The sequence below is a fragment of the Festucalex cinctus genome, chromosome 1 (genome assembly GCF_051991245.1).
Source record: "Festucalex cinctus isolate MCC-2025b chromosome 1, RoL_Fcin_1.0, whole genome shotgun sequence".
In the NCBI taxonomy this organism is placed as follows: domain Eukaryota; kingdom Metazoa; phylum Chordata; class Actinopteri; order Syngnathiformes; family Syngnathidae; genus Festucalex; species Festucalex cinctus.
The window spans coordinates 22,592,894-22,615,120 of NC_135411.1; the positions used below are offsets into that span (position 1 = coordinate 22,592,894).

At 40.7% G+C, this 22,227-nt stretch overlaps 1 long non-coding RNA gene across 1 annotated transcript; it reads left to right on the top strand.

The window, feature by feature from the left end:
- Positions 1–691: 691 nt before the first annotated feature.
- Positions 692–17,004, top strand: LOC144018825 (uncharacterized). Its single transcript, XR_013283542.1, has 5 exons — positions 692–807; positions 14,314–14,375; positions 14,481–14,721; positions 15,607–15,696; positions 15,777–17,004. It is a non-coding gene; the product is annotated as an uncharacterized LOC144018825 (long non-coding RNA).
- The last annotated feature ends 5,223 nt before the right edge of the window (positions 17,005–22,227 follow it).

A 22,227-nucleotide genomic window follows, 5' to 3' on the forward strand; every position in this document is an offset into this window, starting at 1 on the left:
GCCTCTCGCTAAATCCTGGAAAAATAGCACAGCTCACTGCTGCGAAACGCACCACTGCCCTCGCGGTATGCTTCATCGACAAAATGAATGATTCATTCATCAATTAACTGGTAATATTAAAAACATACATTAATTCCGATGGCACATATTGAATAAAAAAGAAAAAGTACATTCAGCAACATTGAAATGAAGTGTTAAACGCAAAAAATAATTTTTTTGTTTTTTTGTTTTGAATAGGATAAAACATATTGTCCTAATACATAAATACTACTACTACTACTACTACTACTACTACTACTACTACTACTGATAATAATAATAATAATAATAATAATAATAATAATAATAATAATAATAATAATAATAATAATAATAAATGATACTGGATTATATTTAGAGGGGTCTTTCTTTTCTTGGCACTTTCTATTGCCGTCTTTCTGTAGTTAACAAAAACTAACAAAAAAAAAACTAAAATTCCAAAAACATTTTCGTTAACGAAAAAAAAATTGTTATGTTTTGGTTCCGTTGTTGTTGGGTTTTGTTTAGTTTTGTGTGTTATTGTAGTGTTTTGTTCCTGAGTTCTCCCCTTGTCTCGTTATGGTTAACCTCGTCCACCTGCGTGTGTCTTCCCTTCCCATGCAGTATGTTCAACCAATCAGTGCCCTCAGCCTATTGTGTACCTGGTGTGTCTCGTTAGTGTTGGTCAGTGGTGTTTGTCCAGTCTGGGTCGGTGCCGTGCCAGTTAAGTCTTGTTTTGGAAGAATTGCATTTTTGGTCTCTGGTCAAGAAAGTCGTCCCTGTCTCAAGGTGCGTTGCCATTACCCTTTTTCGCAAAAATAAAAGCGATATTGTACTATTTCGATAAAGTACAATTTCGAATTGTCGGTGTTTCGATTGAAGAGAGTTTCGCTTCTGAGGCGCAATTCTCGGAATGTCCCGTCTCGCGAGACCTCGCTGTTCTGTCGGAGGTGCTCATGATGTTTACGGTAGACGGACGCCCGGTGTAGTTATATTACTTTAAAATCACTCACCCCTCATCGGACGGTTTCGGGCATTTAGTGTTGGTGTTGTTGTGTATGTCCCTCAGCAGTCGGCTAGCAGTTCTGACACGAAAGCGAGTGGCACCGTACTTCCTACTTCCTGTAATCCTAAAATGTTGTTGTTCCCATGCAGAAACTGGGTAAAAGGCCGGTTGCAAATTGTTAAAAGTTTCTGATGTTTTCTGCTAAATTAACCAGACATGGCAGGACAGGATTTCAAGCGCTCCTCTCCTTCAACTTTTCGAAGGAGTCGCTCTCTTTTGCGCTCGTCTTTATATTGCAATCAAAGTGCTCTTTTTTGTGTTATGTTATTTACTAGGAAAACATTGTTTAGATATTTGAGGTATCACAAATGCAAAACAAAACAGCATCAAAGTGAAAGTTCTGCTTGAAACGCATCCTTTCACAAAAAGCTGTTTTTCTCAGAATTATTCTTGGAAGCAAGAAACTTACCAATGTTCAACTGTTGTTTACTAAAGAATGGTGAAAGCTAGAAATTGACTTTCTTTTTTTTCTGATGAAAGAAGAGGGTTCAAGCTTTGTATGTTCCATGCTTATATAGCTACAGAACGCAATTTTCTGTAGGCCTTCAAAAATGAGTCAAAATGGCCAAAAATGGCTGGCACCGGCACGATCCATTTGAGAAAAATGGCTAGCATTGAATGAGTTAAAAATGAAAACTATTTTTTCCAATAAGTAAAACTAAACCACCCTGAAAACTAATTAAAACTATACATTTAAAAAACAAAACTCAAAATGAAATAAAAAGCAACTAAAATGAAAATTACGAAACTATAATAAACCTGCTCGGCACTCAAGGACACCGTACAATATGTTGCAAAAGATCAGATTTTTTTTTTTAAGTAAAAATTAAAAAATTATTTTTTTTGATTGGCGTACAGTTGGTATAAAAAGTCTTCAGATCCCTGTTGAATTGCAAGGTCTTTGTGATATAATTAGGGGTGACATAAAAATGTTGGCATGGTTCCCAATTCAGCATCAGAGGTTGTTTGGTGCTCATTTTTCCCTGACCCACCTACCTCATGGATGAACTTAAATACTTCTCGCTTGGCAAGACAGGGCCCACAGGTCTCATCCGACCCATTCATATTCTCTGCAGTAGGGGTGTGCCAAAAAATCGATTCATAAAAGAATCGAGATTCTCATTTATTAATCGAATCGAATTGATATTAAGATCCTAAAATCGATTTTATTTAAATTAGAAATGAAGAAGAAGGGGGAAAGGCAGTTGTAGCCCACATGCTGTTTTTGTGGAAAAAGGCACTTACAATACAAAATTAATAGATTTTTAAACAAAAAAAAAAGACACTTTAATGTCTCTATTTGTCATTTTGTCTTGCAAAGCAGACTGGAGTAGATCATGACAATGTTGTGCATATCTGTAAATTGAAGCAGAAATCATTTGTCAATCAGATAATTTTGAATCGAAAATCGTTTGAATCGAGAACCGAAAATCGATTCTGAATCGAATCGTAGACCCAAAAATGGTAATCGAATCGAATTGTGAGACAGTCAGATTCCCAGCCCTACTCTGCAGCGTTTATAAAGTCAAAATAAAACATCAAGTATGCATTGCTTTTATTTTGACGTGCACAAGTGTCAACAGTGAAAGGGAACCGTTATGTGTGTTGCAAATATTATAGTTTCATTCTGACTTTACATATATACCCATTCATACATTATTTAATCAAAACATATAGCTCCCAAACACAAGTGGACACGTTTTGTCCCTGATTTGGAATAAAGTTTAAGTGTGTATATAATGCGTGACGTAAAACTCGTTGCTTTTATTTTGTGTGATTTCTCAATATTCAACAATAAACTATGACTAGTAGTTACACGACACTGAATAGTTGAATTAAATTTCCATGGTTAAACATGCAGCGGGTCAAATTGTCCCATAAACATTTGTAACGTACCTTTCCCAATGTAACAGAAGCATTAAAATGACATTAAAACATCAAGAAAGGGGTGTTGTGGACAGGAGTCTAGTTTTTGTACAAGATTCATTCAAACATTGCACAAACTGCCCATTATGCCACATCCCCGCAAATAGAATGTCCTTCCCCAACCCACCATCTTTCCCCACTAAAATCCCATACGTCATCCTTGCTCTCACCTTGTGAAGGCTCAGGGCAACGCTGTAATTTATAATTTATACGCGCAAGCAGGCCAACTTTTTCCTGCCTCTTTCGCTGAAAATTGTTTTTTAAGACAGATGGCAAGGGCGGGGATGTCCACTTTTTACTTGCGCATCTCACGCTACTCAGATTTAAGGCCCCTGCGATGCTGATTGATGTCTCAATGCTAGTACCTTTTAGTTCGTTTTACTGTAATATAACGCGTCCCAGTTTGGTGAGGTTTATTTTAGTGAAGGGTGAACACAACAAACTAGCGAATGTAGAATCACGCTGGTCCGAATAGATCTGCCAAGATGAAGCAGAAAAAGGCCAGTAACGGTATTGACAGTGGTGGAACATAGCAGCTGATCAGGTAACAACGAACTGCTCAATGTAAGGTACAGTACAACTAAAGATAGAATGCCCTATTTTCATGCCCAGTGCTACTCTCGCACAAAGCTTGCGGTGTGCTTGGGGCGAGTTTTCTTTTGGTACTTTCCGAGATGTGCGCAGGTAGAAGGGAGTATTTGCGCCGTTGTGGGAGGGAACACAGCCGATTTGTTGCAAACCAATGGAATTCGCTCCCCTCATTCCCTTTAAATTCAGTGCAGAGAGGCCTGTAGTCTACATGGCAGTAAGCAGATGCTGGAGATCGGCGCATCATTTAAAAAAAAAATGTCTACTAGGAGAATAATAATTGTTTACTGCGTGCATAGACACTAGCGCCATTACGCTCCCAGTGTTTTTTCTAAATCAAATCTATAAGCTATTTCTTTTTAAGGGTATTGTTGCAGGGCGGCACAGTGGACGAGTGGTTCGCACGTCCGCCTCCCAGTTCTGAAGACTCCCGTTCGAGTCCAGGCTCCGGCCTTCCTGGGTGGAGTTTGCATGTTCTCCCCGTGCCCGCGTGGGTCTTCTCCGGCTACTCCGGTCTCCTCCCACATTCCAAAGACATGCATGGCAGGTTAATTGGGCGCTGCAAATTGTCCCTCGGTGTGCTTGTGAGTGTGGATGGTTGTTCGTCTCTGTGTGCCCAGCAAGTGGCTGGCAACCAGTTCAGGGTGTCCCCCGCCTACTGCCCAGAGCCAGCTGAGATAGGCTCCAGCAGCCCCCGCGACCCTTGTGAGGAATAAGCGGTCAAGAAAATGGATGGATGTCTGTATAGAATGGCTGTAATTCCTAAATGATGAACAGTATTGTGTTGTGATGCCTCTTAATTGAAATCTGGAGAGGAAAAAAAAAAACTTGGTGTCTTTCCAAAAACGTTCGTACCTAATTGTCCATGCACACTCCTAAATGAGTCTCATCTATATAGCGGTTATGGTGAACCCTGCAGTTACTAAAAGGGACTTTATCTCCTCTTAAGTGCACAAATGATAACCTTGGCCAGCACACAGTGTTCCTTTTAGACAATTAAGGCCATTATTATGTTGAGAAGGCGATGCCATTATGCAGTGTAGGTGCCAAAAAGAAAAAAAAAAAAAAGTCCCCAGGGAAGGTGTTCAGTCTTTCTGATTGACACCAGCTCGTCTTCAACTTGTCCCTTCATATCACTATATGTAGACAGTGAGAATAACATTTGACATACATAGCGCTAACAAACATCTCTTCCCTTTTTTCGCAACAGCTTTTTACACAAGTCTTGCACACCTTCGGCAAAACTTGGCTCTCATTTACCGCATCGAGGTCGGTGCTACCAAACCAGCTTCCAAGCATAACACCCCGGGAATGAAACTTGGGCCCTTTTTATTGGCTGCTCCTGCTTTATTAAATATTTTATTGATCTCTGTGGGGAAATAAGAGAGGGGGAAATTAATGTAAAGAGATTCATTTCGGTCCTGGAGCCCTCTCACTTGATAAGTGATGTCTGGAAAGCTAATTTATTGGGGCCCGCAGTTGCTTTGTTCTGCCGCTTCACACGAGATGTTTATAAAAAAAAAAAAGAAAAAGAAAAAAAAAAAAAAGTAGCGTTTACAGTTAGCATTGCTAGCATACGTGTGATGTGATTTTGTGTTTCGTATTGCAAATGTAATGGTAGCAGTTATTATGCAGATTACGGCTGTCACATGTTCTTAAATTAATGACCAAATTAATGCAACAAATGTTTTAAAAAAGAAAGATTCATATTTATTTACTTTTTTCGTCTTTGCTTTTTAAATCCCTACCCCCACTTATCCTCTCTTTTTTTTTAATTTTTTTATTTTTTTATTACTACCCTTAAAGTGGACAACATTGGGCTATTTTTGCCTTTTGCTAGCTGTTAGCTAGCTCATATATAAGTAGCACATTTTGGCACAGCTGTACTTGTTTCTTGTTGACATTTACTAACTTTATAAATGGGAGTGTTGGACTAATTGTACCTTTTAGCTCACCAGTTAGCTAGCTCATATGATGCTTATAAGTCATTTCGTATGTTTAACATTTTCCAAAATATTTGTTTCCCTAGAAAAAAAAAACATTTGTACTCAAAATGGACATTGTATTTGATATATTGTTCTTTTACACATTCAAATTTCAAAGATTTCAGATGAAGTTACCTTCCAGTCATATATCAGTGGGTATTTTTTGTTGTCATTTTGTAACATTGTTTCTAAAACAAAAATAATAATAATAAAAAAGATAAAAAAAAAAAAAAGTAAATCAAAATATGTAGGCCTACAGCAAGGAAAAGGCATAAGACAATCTTGCCGCTGTAACCATTTAATGTTTCCCACTGTGCAATCATTAAAATCTTGTTCTTCTTGGCTTTAAAGTATCTTGATTTGCTCAGTGAGCATATTAGCTAGACGAAAACAGCCATCAACCTACATTTTGCACTTCGACTACACCGCTATGGAAAATCCACGTGGGGGAAATGATTGGAAGTTAGCACAGAAGCCACACAGACTCAGATATAATCACATGCTAACTTGACAGTGAAAACCAAATTATTGACTCGACTAAAATACCCGCCAGTCCACAATTACTGGTTTCAGGCTGGTTTCCATACAACGTGTAATGACGAGCGACAGTTTCAGCGTAATGAGACTGGTGTCCTGCTGCGTTTTCGAGCCACAACTCAAATCCATTTTCTGTCAGGCGGTGTAATTGCTTTTGATCACCTCTGGAAAAGTGGAATCGCGTCCCCCAAATTCGTCATCACACGGCATTTAATACTCAAGACTGTTATCTCATGGAACACTTGCAAATTAGTTTTTTCCTCCGCAACTCCACAGAGAGAGAAAAAAACAACAACATTAAAATCTGCATCTGCAAGAAGCTGTGGCTTATAATTCCCCTTTGCCTGCTTTTGAGATAAGGTGCGTTTTCTCATCTCTGAACTCTCTTTTTTGATCTGGTAATTACCAACATTTACGGAGGTGTATTTTCTTTTTTCTTTTTCAAGGGCAACAAGTGTTTAGTAATGAGACTCATTGGCAGTGTAATATAATCCTCATCATGGTCACTATACAGTTTACTTTTCCATTAATGTCTTCGGTCAATGACATGTTGAGGGTTACAAAAGGCGAGTAATGAAATAATCTGCCTGACAGTGTATACTTTGGTTATGTGGTACAAGAGGACACAGTAATGTACTGCCATATATACTGTTTTTCATTGGATAATTTGTTTTGCATTCATGGCTGAGAACTCTTTTTTTTTTTTTTTTTTTTTTTTTTTTTTTTTTTTTTTCCCCCCCCATAAAATTTTGTAGTCAATTAATGAATACTCTATATTACTGCATTTGTGTAGGTTAGTGATAGAAATTCAGACGTGCGTACAACTGCGAGTTACTTCACCACCATAGGAGCAGAGCGCCATCATAAACGGAGCGTCCATTTATGAGTCATGTATAAAGATATGATATATTCTAAAATTATTGATCATATAATAATACAGTGTAATAGAAGAAAACTAACTATGACATATTCTGTGATTAATCTAATGGCACACTATTGTTGTACCTTGGTTTTGAGGTCCTGGTTCGGTTCAGGAAAAGGAACGTGTGGCAGCCGTGGCTCAGGGGTAGAGTCGGTCGTTCAGTAACCAGAAGGTCGGCTTTTCGATCCCCGCTCTCCCCAAGTCATGAGTCTTCGTGTTCTTGGGCGAGACACTTCACACACATTACCTCCAGTGTTACTCACACTGGGGTATGGAAGGTGTATTTCAGGGGTGTCCAAACTGCGGCCCACCGTCCGTTTTTTACTGGCCCGCGACATATGCTAAAAATGGCATTTAACTCAGTCCAAAATAAAATAAAAACAAACATTTTTGGAGATGGTCAAAGTAAGAAGGGAGGGTGTCGAAAAACACAGGTGCTATTAAAGTTTATTTTAGTTAACTAAAAGTAACGAAAAAACTAAAATTCAAACAGATTTAAATAAAATAAAAACGAAGATGCTAAAACTACATTTTATGTTTCCAAAACTAACTGAAATAAAAAAAAAAACTAAATAAAAAATATTGAGCACAAGTAATACACATTAAAAAAAACTAAAACTAATACTGAAACTAACTAAACTAAACCAAAACATTTATTAAAGAACTAAAACTAATTAAAAAATAAAAACTAACAGAACCACCCCGAAAACTAATTAAAACTAACTAAATTAAAAAACAAAACAAAACTCAAAACTAAATAAAAACTAAAATAAAAAATTCCAAAACTATAATAACCCTACTGCCATATTGCAAATATTTGGTTTATATACTGTAGCATTTTTCTAAATATGCAAAAGCACAAATAAATTATTTGTACAATTTTTATTACGAAACACAATTTCTCTTCAAAACATTATGTGGCCCTCGCGTCCTTCTGATTTTCTGGATGTGGCCCTCAAATGAAAAAGTTTGGACACCCCCGGTGTAAATGTTTGGTGGTGGTCGGCAGGACCATAGGCACACACTGGCAGCTATGCTTCTGTCAGCCTGTCCCAGGAAAGCTGTGGCTACTCAAGTAGTTTGCCACCACCAGAGTGTAAATCTGTGAGTGCATTAACAATGTATCCAATGTAAAGTGTCTTTGAGTGTCTAGAAAAGTGCTATATAAATCTGATGCCTTATTATTATTACCCTGGATGTATCTTTCATCTTATAGAGTTTATACACATCGTCACAACGAAGAAACTGTGGTGGTCTAAATGGGTAGTTCGGTACGTATCTGAAGGACAATTCGGGAGGGCGCTGGACATTGAAGAATGTCACATATTTTTTTCAGTGACTTGGTAGAATACAATAAAATTCCTTGTGTGTGATCTTATTAGGATTTTGAGTACAAGGCATTTTTTATTCACCGTATTCTATGTCATGATTTGTGGAGCGAGTGGGTGAGGGGAGATGGGCACAAAGGCAGAGAAACAAGGCAGGGAGACAGAGAGGAAGGGCAACGTGGGGAACTTTATTTACAACAAAGATGGTGACTGACAGGACGGGACGGAACGTGAGCAGACTGGTTGCCATGACTGGACTGAACGTGGACAGACTTGGCATGATGTGGACAGACTTGGCATGATGTGGACAGACTTGACATGACGTGGACAGACTTGGCAGGACAAGGGGGAGACTTGGCAGGTCGAAGGGGAGACTAGGCAGGACGAGGGGGAGACTTGGCAGGACGAGAAAGAGACACTTGGCTTGGATGCGAGAGAGACCCTTGGCTTGGACGTAAGAGAGACACTTGGGATGGACATGAGAGAGACACTTGAACAGACGTGGAGAAACTTGAACGCTCCCACAACGCGTGAAAAAACAACACTGACTAAATACACCACCACTAGCAAGACACTAACAAGACACACCTGGAAAACACAATAGGCTGAGGGCACTGATTGGTCACACTCACGAAGGGAAGGGAAGACACACGAAGGTGGACAAGGTTAACGACAATGAGACAATGAAGACAAACCAGACAAAAGACAACATGAACACCCACACTACAACAAAAACCCAATCCCACCGAAAAACCAATTTTTTTGCAAGTGCTAATTCACACAATAGTCCTCCCTGGAGTAACAGTAACACTACTACTACTACTACCACTACTACTACCACTACTACTACCACTACTACTACCACTACTACTACTACTACTAACTACTAACTACTAACTACTAACTACTACTACTACGGGCGGCACGGCAGTCGAGTGGTTAGCACGTCCGCTTCCCAGTTCTGAGGTCTCTGGTTCGAGTCCAGGCTCGGACCTTCCTGGGTGGAGTTTGCATGTTCTCCCCGTGCCCGCGTGGGTCTTCTCCGGGTACTCCGGTCTCCTCCCACATTCCAAAGACATGCATGGCAGGTTAATTGGGCGCTCCGAATTGTCCCTAGGTGTGCTTGTGCGTGTGGATGGTTGTTCGTCTCTGTGTGCCCTGCGATTGGCTGGCAACCAGTCCAGGGTGTCCCCCGCCTACTGCCCAGAGCCAGCTGAGATAGGTGCCAGCATCCCCCGCGACACTTGTGAGGAATAAGCGGTCAAGAAAATGGATGGATGGATAATAATGGTCAATTTTGGTAGAATTTAACTTCTACCAGTCAATTCTCCCAAATGAGTCTCAATCAGAAGCAAAAACATGGGTGACACTACATTGAGAAGCATTTTTTACCCACCATCTCATGATGATGGGGCATGTTGCTAAAGTTAACCAATTCAGGGATTCAATTGCCATGAAAAACGGGATACGAGGGCCCATCCGTCGCTGCTTAAACTTGCAATTACCATTTGTTGTTGGATCCTTAACAAATTCTGCGCTCAAAAGAATTTCCGATTAAGATCCTCAATTGTAACGTCTAAGCCTCGTTGCACTTGTTATTAATAATACATCTAACCAAAAAGTGTAGGCCTCGAGGAGACCTTTAATCAAGACTTTAACGAAAATTAACGCATGAGTCAATGAGGCAGGAAAAAGCAGTTAATGGAAGTTAATGACCAGAACACACAGAGCGCTTTGTACCATTAACCAACATGCAGCCAAATATGTTAATGATTGTGCTTATACCTTATGCCAGTGCTTGGACACATTGAACAGATTATGCTAATGTTGTATCAGTGTGTATTACATCCAGCAAAATGCAAGTAACTGCATTTTTCTGTTAAATTGTTGTCACACAGATGAAAGAATTGAAATAGGCCAACGGCATCAGTCTCAGTTCTCTAGATTTTAAATAGATTGTGCCACAAAAACACATTTCTGTCAGCATTAGATGAATTCCTCAGTGACGCTAAGCTAAAGATGCATTGCAAAGTTTTGCGAGAGCTTCAGAGCAGTTGTCGGCAGTCTCCATGGTAATCACAAGTTTATTTTCAGGCTCTATTGTCTTTTCTGCTTAGGTATGGCCTTGTGGAGACAGTTTCAGATGAGAGATCCTCTTTTTTTTTTTTTTTTTTTGGAAGCTTAATTAGCCCATTCATGCTTGATACCTCGAACGAGGTGGTTGAGCGCAGAGCTCTGCCTTGGTGGAAACATTGTGACCTGCTTATCACATTTTAGGGGTCAAAAAAACAAAGTTAGAAAAAAAAAATTACCTTCACACCAGAAAATTGGGTGGAAAACCGGGGCCACATCAAAGTGTCAAGTCCCTATGCATAAAATTAAACAGGAATTTGGGCATTTTGGTTTGGTGCAGCCATTTTGGGACTGATACTTTGACACATTCTCGCTAGGGACCCAAACGGGCCCCAAGAAAACGGAAGGGCAACACAAATCTGGGAAACTTTTTTTGCCTATGGTATAAAGCAGGGGTTGCCAAGTTTGGTCCTCAAGAGCCACTATCCAGCCTGTTTTCCATGTCTCCCTCCTTCAGCGCAGCTGAATAGAATGATCAGCTCATCAGCAAGCATTGCAGAAGCCTGATAACGATCCTGATCATGAGTCAGGTGTGTTAGTGGAGAGAATCATGGAAAACTGTCTGGGACTCGAGGACCCAACTTGGCCACCCCTGCTATTAAGTTTCAACGAATTGCAGGGTATTTACTGTGATAAACACAGCCAGGGAATTTGCCCAAATGAGCCCTAACCGGAAGCGGGAGTGGACACATCATCAAAACGTAAAAATGAATAGGCCTCTAGCCACAACTGCGATTAAGACCATACCACTAGCTTACGCTCGTTAGCACCATTGATAGTGACTATAGGCCTCATTTTGATATTATAGCGTTAGCATTTTGGTTATTAAGCCACGTGATTAAGAGAGAGAGAGAAATAGAGAGGGGGAGGTGGCAGTGTTGTTTTGTGATAGAATGTTTGATTTATTTGCTAGTGGGTATCACGGTATGTTATATTTTGTTGATAAAATGTTCTGTGGGGCCAAATGTGCACTTCAAAGTTGCCCGGCGTCCAGGGTTCATCTGTAAAAACAGAAGTGAGTCCATCAGAACGTGATGGGTCAGGAGGGAACGTACTGGAATCTGTAATAAACCGCATGCTGAACCGTATTGTGCCTTTTAGCAGCGCTGTACGCCCATGACTTGTCACAGGTACTGTGAAAACATAAAAAAAACAGCACTGGTAACATTGCAAACACAGCCTAACAACTTGAAGCGCATAGCATCATTATACAGCTAATACAAAGAGAAAAATGTGTGAATAGTGAACTACTATGCAGATGCCACATAGCTTTTTTGAGAGCCACAAAGTTGCATTTGATGGAAGTACAGCAATAAAACTCAAGCTCAATCTCAAATTTTTGCTGGCCCTAGTTGTCTCTTGGCAGCAACTCACGGGAAATGTCCTTCTTTTCCTAAGCCTTAATGAACCATTCATTCAGCACATAATAGTTTTAATAAATACGACGTGATGTGACGTATGTGCTTAATCCTTAACAGACATGAAGCAGTAAGAAGGAACAATCAGTCAAGAGCATAAATGCAGGATCTATATTTAAAAAGGGGCCAATGCAGTGAAACAAAGACGGAGAGGAGCAGAGGAAGGGTGGTGGGTTGGGATTTAGATGAAGGACACATAAGCAGCGCCTATTGAGTTGGCAACGGTGAAAAGAACCCTCAGTTATTGAAATAAAATTAAAAAAAAAAAAGAAAGAAAGAAGAGGAAATCAAAGGCAGGAAAATTCCTGCAGAGAGATGAAGGGCAAGGAAACAAGGCTTCTCGCGCCGTTGGCCGTGCAGCAACAGCAGACTGGCTAGGCCCTTGAGCACCAGGATCCAAGATGTAATAGGAGGCAACATGCCGCAAAACCCTCCCTCACACTCACATTCTGCATGTGCTCGCTGGATGACCAGAAACACTACAAATGCACGCAATGTAGCAGTTCAGTATATCAATTCAATTCAAGACCACAGTGAGAGCAAAAGTTTGAGGTATGAGAAATTACCAAAAATCTAAAGATTAGCTAAATGTACCGACTTATGTCCGACCATTGACACTACAGTACGCCTTGTTATATTGTGGTTTACCTATCACACTGTTCCACTATAGCACAATTTTTTACATTTATTTCTTGTGTTGAAACACAATTAGTTCAATACGTTACAATACTGTAGTGTTTAAAGCATGTGGGAGAAGAATTTAAAGCTTAAACTATATGTAAAAAACAAGTTCCATATGGTCTGTACATCACAGAATTTGACTTAACAGGGTTGGGTCTGGAACCAAACTACCACAATAAACAGGAGCAACAATGAGCGGGAGGGGCCACTGTATAGTGGTTCACATAGTTGACTTGTGACCTATTTACAATTGCCAAATCCATTCAACACATTGAGTTCATTTTCCAAGGTTGCCAACTGTTGAGTTATTATTGTCAGTCACCTTTTGGACACTATTGTGATATTGATAACAGTAAAATAGCAGATATATTTACTGCTAATTATTTATTGAAAATTTGACATTCCATACACAAGGTTGTCAGAAAGTACTTTTTTGTTTGTTTGTCTGTGGTGATATACATTTACTGTCAATGATTAGCTCAAAACGCAGCGATCAATACCCAAGATTATCAACACTTGTTTTATTGTTATGTCTCTCTTCACACTTCACACCATTCACGGCCAGTATTGACACCGTTAAAATTTATTGTACATTTTATGTCAATAATATGCTCAAAACATTTTGTTCAAGGATGACAACACTGCTTTGCTGAAAGTAATAACACTCCATTACACACTACTTGTGGCCAGTGGTGATATTGGTCAAACAATTGAAATACCGTATTCTCAATGACTTGTTCAGCATGTTAAGAGTCATTACCCAAGGTTATTGGCACTTATTGATCTTACAATGAAAGCTTATTAAAAGTACTTGAAAATGTCTCTTTCATTAGCAATAACCAACATTGTTAATGAAAGAGTTATTGTTAATGAAAGAGACATTTTCAATCAATCAAAAAGTAAATGGTACTTAAAACATTACCTTGAAAATTTGTTGGAATCTGAACAAACTGAAGTTTGTCGTCAAAAACAAGTTTCTTAGGTCTTGTCCACATACTGTAGCACAGATCTTACAAAAACGAAGAAATTTTTCTCTAATATGGCCTTTCATCCACACGGAAACGGAGATGTAAACCAACAAAAACGATTCTTTAAAATACCTCTGACCAAAGTGAAGATCTGCAAATACTCTGTTTATGCATCAGCATGTGGACATCAATAACCGGGGTTTAGAAATGTCATCGCTTGAGACAAAGCATATTCTTACGTCACACCTGCAACACACACAAATATCTTGCAGCTGTTACTTGTCTCAGTGATTTTTTTCTTGCTTGTATTTTACAAGCCCAGATAATGCTCCACGTACAAAACAACAGGCGATTGACGTAATTAAAAACTTGTATTTTCTGCCACCTTGCCATTCCACGTCTAAGGCACATTAAAGACAGCGACGCAGTATTGGGTCAGACCAGGATGCAATGCCACCTGGTGTGGATGTTTCTTTTTCTTCTAAAAACAAGGTGGTGTGTAGATTTTTTTTTTTTCTAGACAGAGGGGGCAGGATATAACCTGGCAATAGCCAGATTGATATTGTGATTCACTCAAGGGAGTTCTACGCAATATCCATCTGGTACCGCTTACACGGTAATTTGCTCGGGAAAGGTGACATTCTCTACAATACTTCGAGCTGATTGGACGGTGCGGCATTGTGAACGTTTGTTTTGACCAAACATGGCCACGGATGAAAATGTCGTCTTCGTTCTCGTCGAAGGGGGAAAAGGCACAAACATCTTGAAGCATGAAGCGCCTCGTTCAACATTCAACAAGGAAACGGTGAGTAATTCTGCAAGAACAGAATTAATTGTAGCATCCATTCGTTCATGTTAGGTTTGTTTGTTTGCCCCTGGCGTCGGCGCTGGCTTCCTGGTTTCGTCACAGCTGCATGTCCCGCCCCCAACACAATGTCGCTCTGTGATTGGTCTGAACCACCAGTGGTATGGATCGGTGGAAATCAACGGGCTCGGTAGAAGATGTATAGACCCTTCCATGGCCTACGTCACAATGACGTCACGGTGTTCATTGGAGGCAAAAACAACTTGCCGCTGGAGGCAACGGAAGTGCAGCTAGAAGTAAACAATGCTGGTTGTCTGTAGTGTTTGCAGTGCACACTTCATATCAGGTAAGATTTAATCAGATTCAGCCTGGAGAATGATATGGGCTAGAATTAGTTGTGATTGAAATTACTTTAGTTAGTCATTATGTTTGGGATTCTTTTTACATGCACGTACTTACAAAAAGTCTGTGTTTACATGCTACATGCGTGAATGCTAACAGCTAGCTAACCAAACGTTAGCTGTATGTTTTAGTATTGTGGTCCCTGTCGTTGACTTGGCAGCACTTGCGACCGCACGACACAAAAGTCCATTCAAGACGTAGTTGTAGACATGTAATGATTTATAGGCCTTCAGTTTATCTTTAGTATAAACGCTCAGTTTTTCTACAAGGTAGATTTAAATGTCCTGCCATTGCACAGTGGGTAGTCCTGTTAAATCGTCTATCCAGTGCGTGAGTGCGTAGGGGTCAGTAAATATCGTCCCATGAGTCAGAGTTAACTTTTTAAAATAACATTCACGTTCGTGGGGAGTCAGTTTACTCACATATGAACTCAAATGGCCGTTTTCCGTGTCCTTTCCGACGTGAACTTTCTGTGAAAATATGCTGACCAGTGTTAGAACCACACGCCATTGGGGTGTTTTTGCCTCCAGCTAAGCCCCGCCCTTTAAATTGTGTCACATTGTTTACAAACTCTGAAGGGGTCTATTCTCCGGAGTTTGTGAATTCACAAATACCGCGAGAATTCAGCTTGCAGAGAAAGGTTAGGCAGGATATTTGGTTTCATAAAAACCCTGCTACATGTGGACAAGGCTTTAAGTTACCTGAAGACTTAAAATTTCCCATAGGTATGAATGTTCTGAAATTGACTGCCAACCAGTCTAGGATGTTTTCCACCTCTCTTACATCGCCATGTCGAGTGCGTGTCACGTCTGTCTGTTTGCGAAGGCAGAGAGTGTAAGGCCTGTGAAGTGTTGATGCCGCTAGGTGACGCCCCGGGAATAGACAGCGGCTTTATCGAGGAGGTCATCTCTCAGTAAAGGTACGAGTCGTTGGCGTCGGAGGTGATGGATGTGACGGACAGGCATGATCCTTCTTGTTTCTCCCTGTCATCCCTGTCAGCATTTCTTCCTCCCTGGCCCCCTCCGGCAGATCGGGTTCCAGTAGTCATCCCTCACGGGGGAATCTGCCGTTTCAACCGCGCCGCCTCCCATCAGACAAATGGATATTAGCTGGTTAATTTTTAATTCCTGAGATGCGATGGGAGCCCACGCTCTTTCATGGCTGGGAGGAGAGCTAATGGGCCCCCGGATTAGGTATCATGGGCGGATATCTGGGAACGGCCCCCAGGGATTGTTGTGTGCTGGTCTCTCCATTGAACACCATTAAGAGTCCTGGAGTGAGGCAGAAAGCCTCTCAAGATGCAGTGTCCAACTATTGACCCTTTTTTGGAGGAACAATGGAAGGTCTGGGCTGAAAAAATATTGAGTGGAGACTGAGAGCAGTTCATTAAGCCGTGGTGGGAGAAAACATGATAAGGGTTTGTATCCTGTGCAATAGCCAGACGTGCATTCCATTTTCCCACCCAAAATGCTGTTCGAGTATTGCCGAGAAAGAATATTTATCAGTTTGGGAATCAACAGTGCAACAGATTTTCTTAAAACCTCCTGTAAAATGACCCATTTTAAAGTAAAAGGCAGACAACTAAAATGAAATCTTGAAGCAGCAAAATCCACACGTTATTTTGATTATTATTAATATTGCAACATTGATTCAACATTTATTGTCGGAAATTTCATTGTCAACCATAATGATGATTTGAATGGAAAATCAATGTTTATTCAATGTCGTCTCGCTATTTGGGTGGGCACTCGCTCCCGTTTTACTTGGCAAATCCTCAATATGATTGTCAAACTAGGATGAACAAGAATTTTTATTTCAGTGCATTGAATGTGCAAATGAATGTTGACCCTTTAGAAATAAATGTGCCAAGACGGTTTGGTACCCATCAAATGACTCTCTGGACACGTTCAAACACCTCAGTGATGTTTTCTTTTAACCACAAAAGAAAAACTCCCCGTGCTCTCAGTAAGAATGGCAGCCATGATTGTTTTTTATTGACTCAGATATTCCATTAAGGTGAGGAGCTCCTCGCTAGTAAATGGCTCGTGACAGCAGCACGGAGCCGCCTGATGATGCCCCATCACCAGACCTCGCACCGGCGTTATTAACTGGCTGCCCGGCCGCCGCTGCTGCTTCCCCGTGACAGTGACACATGCGCCGACTGAATATAACGCCATCCTCCATCTCTTCACTCCGTCGCGCCGAGTGTGGGCGAGAGAGGAAATTAAATGAGATCTTAGGAATTGAAGGGGAGGCGGCACCGTTTTGAGTTTCCTTTACTAACAGAGATGGCAGACATGAGAAAGACATCAACACAATGCAACAGTGTGTGTTTTTGGAGCATTTTAGCTAAAAACTGCAGTTAGCATTAAAGTACAGTAAAAGTGTACATGTTGTGTTGAATAACAGTAACCCTTCACTGTTTGTGGAGCAATAGCGGCCGAGCCACGAATAGCGAAATACTGAAAATAAGTAATGCTATCCAAAAATGTTTATATCTTATATATAGTGCAAAGTAAAATCCCAAAACAAAAACTCAATCCTGCAACATTACTGTAAAATTAAATACATTTCCTGATTCTGTGCAGGCTGCATGGGTTCAGTTCCGCTCAGTGATGGTGTGAATAAGTGTGTAATCTCCTATTAGATTCTGGCATTTTTGATCATTATAAAAAAAAAAAAAGAGCACAGTGTGCGTGAACAGCTGAGGATCTGTGAAAAAAAATTTTTTAACAGGGGAATTAATGAAAAGTGTAAATAGGCAAAGGTTTACTGTACTGTACTCATATTTCCCCCCCATACAACATCTAATCAAACAGGAAACGGTACCATGGGCGAAGCCTATAAAAAGGCTCCTAAACTATGGGAGCATTTGGTAAAATAATCCTCAATGATTCTCACTGTCAAATGTGATATCAGCTATCAAAACTGACCTGTGAGAGGCAGTAGGGCGCTACAAGCCATACCCAACTGCTGGAAAATCCAAAGAAGAAGCTCGGCTAGCTGTTTTTTTTTTTTTAAACATACCTGGCATCAGCATTGTGGTGACGTTTCTGAAGGGCATACCATTCTTTGACAGTAAGCACTCTTTTCTTTTCTTTCTTTCTTTTTTTTGTTGGACATGATAAATGTGTATCACATATTTTTTGCATCTTGCCCACAATGGAAATCTGTTAGCTGAATTGAGTGATGGATTAGAGCGACTAATTGATTTTGATGCTGGCTAAATACCTTAAATCTACATGAGCAATAATTGACAACCTGACGAGTAGACTGATTGATTCCTGGCTAGCATCCAATCCGTATTCAACTCCCCTGGGTTGCTCCAAGACGGTTTTGCATGGTGATGTAATGTATGAACAAACTTTTCACAGATAGACATGTGGTAGCAGTTCCGGAAACATACTGCATGATGCTGGCGGATAGGCCTGTGCCATTTTGAGTGAGGTTGTCATGCATAAGTCAAAGTGCTGAATGCTGTGTTTACTGTGATGTCACCTCCACGCTGTCAGCTCAGGTTCTCTTGAGACAATAGAAATGCAGGTGCAATACTGTGAGCGATGAGCCGCGCGCCGTTGGTCAAATTGTGCCGCACGCACTGGGGAATACATGCTTTGTCAGCATTGAGGCTGCGTCCACATGTAGAAACCTATAATGAGGGAGTCCACACTGGTGAGAAACATCCCCGTAAAATTCACAGGCTGTCAAATTCATGTCAGAGCAACAAAATAGAAGCATAATTTCAGGGTTACTCCAGAATTTCACACCTGAAACGTTCATGAAAGTCATCATCTATTCCAGATAGGATAGTGTAGGGATGATAATCCGTTCGAGGGAGATAGGATAGGTAGGTAGAAGATAAATGTTAATGCCTAGGACACACTAGTAAATCGTAGGGATGTAACGATATCCAAACATCACGATACGATATCACGATATGAAGGTCACGATACTGTAATTATCACGATATTGTGGGGTCGTTGGCGATATTTAAAAAAGATCATATTGTAAAAAAGAGAGCTCATACTAAAAAAAAACAAAACACAATATTGTACTTTTGTACATAACAGCAATGCATATAAACCACCTACAATCTCTGATAACAATATTGAGGCACTTATTTGCTAATGCAAGCACACATTTATCACTTCACAAGCAAATTAGGTTCGCCTTCATCTGACAATTAGCATAGATTTTAAACATAGAAGGCCAAAACATCCCTAATGAAGATTAAATTGCACTAATAAACTGGTCACTAAAGGGTGCTAGAACTGCACAAATGGAAATCAACCTGACTTTTTAAAAGATGTGTTCCTTTTAAATATTGTGAACATGGCGACGACGATATTGTCTTAATATCACGATATTACGATATTGCCCTTATCGTGACATCCCTAGTAAATGGTAGGGAAACAAAGAGGCAGGCGAATGTGCAGAAATGTAAAAGCCATGACTACAATTATAGTTAGACAAAGTTTGGATGGAAGGCACAGACTAACAGTTAAAATCTACCATGGTAAAGCCAACCAATCTGTTTTCTTCATGCGGACTATTCAAGGCCTTACATTTGTCTGTTCGACTCCCCATCCAACCCTTGCTCAACCAACATTACCCACTTAGCTATTACTTTAGTATTGTTGTTACTACAGGTACAGACGAACGGACAGTAGCCATGGTAAGAACAGTTAGTCAGTAAATACGTTACTAGATAGTTATATTTGTCCTTGGATACATGTAATGTACACTCTTCTTACTGCCAAAGTTAGGGTTGTGTTGTCAGACTGCCTCTTAAAAAGAAAAGTGCATTTCAACAACTTTGTGCTTACTGTGCCATTTTTCATGCCGCGTGCCGACTCATGCAGAAGAAGCCGGCTGACAGAATGATGATTCCTAGCCTCTTTTTGCTGCTTAGCAAACACAGACGGCACAGTGTGTAAACGGAGGACTTAAGGAGCGAGATGGGGGGGGGTGGGCGGATGCAATGAGACATCGGAATTAAAAGGGAGGAAAAAGGGAGGACGGGGCGGAAAGAGATGGACAGCAGTAATCAAGGTGGTAGCGAGGGAGGACGGCGGGGAAAGAACGGTTTACTGGCGAGAGGAAGGCAATGAGGAATCGAGAAAGCAGATAATCGTAAGGTGAGGAGGGATCGCGAGAAGGGCGAGGGAGAGTGAAATAGGCATTGACAAAGTGCATAAGATACGTGGGGGAGGTGCAGGTAGAAACAGATGGCAGAGGGAAGGAGGACCAGGATGGGCGTGACCCCCAGCTGAGATGGGGGGCGGTGTTGGAGGGCATTGGACAGGACAAGCACTTGCATGGGGGGGCATTAACAAAGCGTGAAATTAAAGCTGCCATGCTGCAGCAAAAAGGCCCTGGGCCCTGACTCAAGCCAAGCATCCTCATCAGCCCTCTGCAGGAACGCCGGCCACTGGAAGGCTGCTGAGGGGGTAATAGAGCCTGTCGTATTACTGTAATGATGTGTGGAAAAATGACGGAGCGCGGGGAGATTATAAACAGGACCTCTAATCACTGTGCCGTGACAACATTTCTCTATCTGGTAGCACAGGCGGTCATGCTGCCACACACAGGTGGGAGTGACGATTACATCCAAAACCTACGCCAATCCAATGTTTTCCAAGGTGCTTTTTGACAAAATGCTAACTGACTTTTAGATTGACTTTATCAGACATTCTTTGATGAACTCAAAGAGGAGGATCTAACCAACCTAATTTTGTTTACCTACCTTGGCTTGTACCAATTGATTGTAGTCTTGGCTTCAACAGCTATGCATTTACCTCACTGTCTATTGCCTTACGAACCGAGTTCCTACTTAAGGTAGTCAAACCATGAACATCTATTGTTTGCAGTGTTGCCGGTAACGCGTAACGCGTTACTCAAAAAAAAATTCAAAGTAACTAGTAGTGTAACGCGTTACTTTATTCTACAAAGTAGTCTGATTAAAGTTACTGTCCAGAGATTCAATGCGTTACTCCACATTTTCATGAAGAAGGCAAACTATCTCACTGTTGTCACAGTCACAAACAACTCCCGCTGACTACGAAGATGAGGCGGAAGTCATTGATCACCACACTGAATTCAGCCATGGTCTGGTCGTGAATGGTTTGCACATTCAAAACAAAAGTGATGATACTTTTACTACTAGTTTTATTAACCAACACGCACACAACGCAACAAAAAAAGTGTACATTATGGACCATAAAAGTGGTAAAAAAATAAAAAATATTTCCATCCTCAACTGGTCCGTGAAGCATTATGGGATGAGGTCGTCTCCGCCCTCTCGCCAGGGGGAGTGACGTCAGGTTCGCGACAAGTCACGTTTTCAGCATGCACGAGTAGACTCAAGTGTACACACTGGAATAGCGGAACAAGCAATAGAGGAATTAAGGGGATTTTCATTTTCAACCTGGATAGATTTTTATTTTTTGTTTTATAAAAAGTATTTATGTTACAAGAAGTCAAGAGAGACTGCCTATTTTGTTTTTCATAAAAAAGAACAAAACTTTGTTTTCATGTTAAAAATGCACTTTCAATAAAGTATTTCGAACTCCGTTTCTACCGCAATATTTTTATGTTGAGATGGTGTTATCGGCAGCTGCTGAAAGTAACTAAAAAAGTCACTTTTAATCTAACTTAGTTACTTTTAAAATCAAGTAATCAGTAAAGTAACTAAGTTACTTTTTCAAGGTAACTGTGGCAACACTGATTGTCTGGCCATCCATCCATGTCTTGGTCTACCTGTCTACCTACCTACCGACCAGCCAGCTACTTGCCTGCAACATTAACATCCTTCTATCTCATTACCTTGTGCCAACCTGTATCTGTCTGTTAACCTTTTTGTACCTACATACCCACTAGGGTTGGGCGTTATTAAGATTTTGACACCGTTTCACCGTCTCCTCATCACACCGGGGTATACGGTAATATCGTCACTGTAAGTGGCCAGTCGAGCGGGTCACGTGGGTATGTCCGGGGTTGCTTACATGCCCCGGAAACAGTATAAAGTGTCGTCACACGCCAACTTTTCTATCCAGCATCTGGCTATATACACGAGTTGGGAGTGTCAAAGCCGCTAGCGATTAAGGAAGGTACGGGCGCTTTTGAAGAGCAGAATGTAAGCGAGTATGTTTACTTTTATTTATTGTTGCTGCTGAATGTTGTAGTTACATGTATTTTCTGATTGTTGAGTGTAGTCGATGTGGTGTTGGCTAATATCTGTGCGGCTACAATTCCTTGGAAATTGACGTATTTTGTATCCCTTGGTGGGCGAAGCGAGGTATGTGTGTAACGTATTGTTTTGTGACAATTTTTTCATACGTTTGTACTGTTTTAGTTTCACGGTGATCGAAAGTGAATAAAGTGTGCACCCGTTGAACGCAACGCCGCTTCATCTTTTCGGACGCTGCAACAGTCACATTTTTCCTCTTTA